The sequence below is a fragment of the Mirounga angustirostris genome, unplaced genomic scaffold (assembly GCF_029215605.1).
Source record: "Mirounga angustirostris isolate CCGP_5_RB_7025 unplaced genomic scaffold, mMirAng1.0.hap1 SCAF_9, whole genome shotgun sequence".
In the NCBI taxonomy this organism is placed as follows: domain Eukaryota; kingdom Metazoa; phylum Chordata; class Mammalia; order Carnivora; family Phocidae; genus Mirounga; species Mirounga angustirostris.
The window spans coordinates 26700596-26701605 of NW_026991717.1; the positions used below are offsets into that span (position 1 = coordinate 26700596).

Below are 1010 nucleotides of genomic sequence, written 5' to 3' on the forward strand. Positions count from 1 at the left end.
TGCCTTGAGCCATGAACTTGAGAGCTACCCTGAATCATTGCTGCTTCCACATAAGGTTCTTCTAATAAAACAAAGCAAGGACTTGGGAACATATCTATATTAACATAATAGCATGCCACCAAATAATAAAACCTGCCAGAAAAAAAAGTGACAAAAAGAAATATAAAATGTGAAATGTAAAAATGTGATGAAAAAGGTGACACTGTGAGTGCCCCTTCTCCACCATCTTTGGCATCTACCTGCTCCACTTTCAGCATTTCCATGTCATTGCCAAGGACATTTTCTGGCTGCTAGAGTTTGGCTTCTCTACTTCCAGAGTTGGAGAAGTGCCTTAGAATGAAAGCTCTCCTGGAGCAAACCTCAATCAATAATGGAAATTTTAAAATACCTAGTTCAAACACCCTTTATGGAGTGCATCACAAATTTGCAAGCCATCCTTGTGCAGGGGCCACACTAGACTTCTCTGTATCATTCCAATTTTTAGTATAGGTGATGCTGAAGTAAGCATGCTCAAATGCCCAATCATTCTGAACAGCATCTTTGTTTTAGTGTCTGAAGTTCTCCAGGAAGACTATGTTCTAGTTACCCAGAAAGGTAACATTATTGATAATGTACTCAATTGCCTGTCTTTCCTTCCTTTGCCTCAGTTACTTCCATCATCCCCCCATGTGTTTCCTCCATATTTCAAATAAACTATTTCACCTGAATCCTCTTCTCATGGTCTCCTTCTGGGAAAACCAAAACTAAAGACAAAAACTCTAGTTTAATATTTCAAAAGCATTTAAAATGAAAAAAAAAAAAACACCTTAATGGTGATGAATATCATGGTAAACACTGTAAGAGAAAGAGAAAACAAAAAAGGGAAGGGTAAAACTATCAAATACAAATGGAGAAAAGATAAAAAGGGCATGAGAAAAAGGAATACAGATGGAAGACATACAAGAGAGTTCAACATATGGAATATGGGACTTCTCTGATAAAAACACTAAAGCATTGAAACTAGGCAAATA

At 36.8% G+C, this 1010-nt stretch overlaps 1 non-coding gene across 1 annotated transcript; it reads right to left on the bottom strand.

Moving 5' to 3' along the window:
* Positions 1–400: 400 nt before the first annotated feature.
* Positions 401–508, bottom strand: LOC123862597 (U6 spliceosomal RNA). The gene has a single exon (XR_006795295.1). It is a non-coding gene; the product is annotated as a U6 spliceosomal RNA (small nuclear RNA).
* Positions 509–1010: the final 502 nt, after the last annotated feature.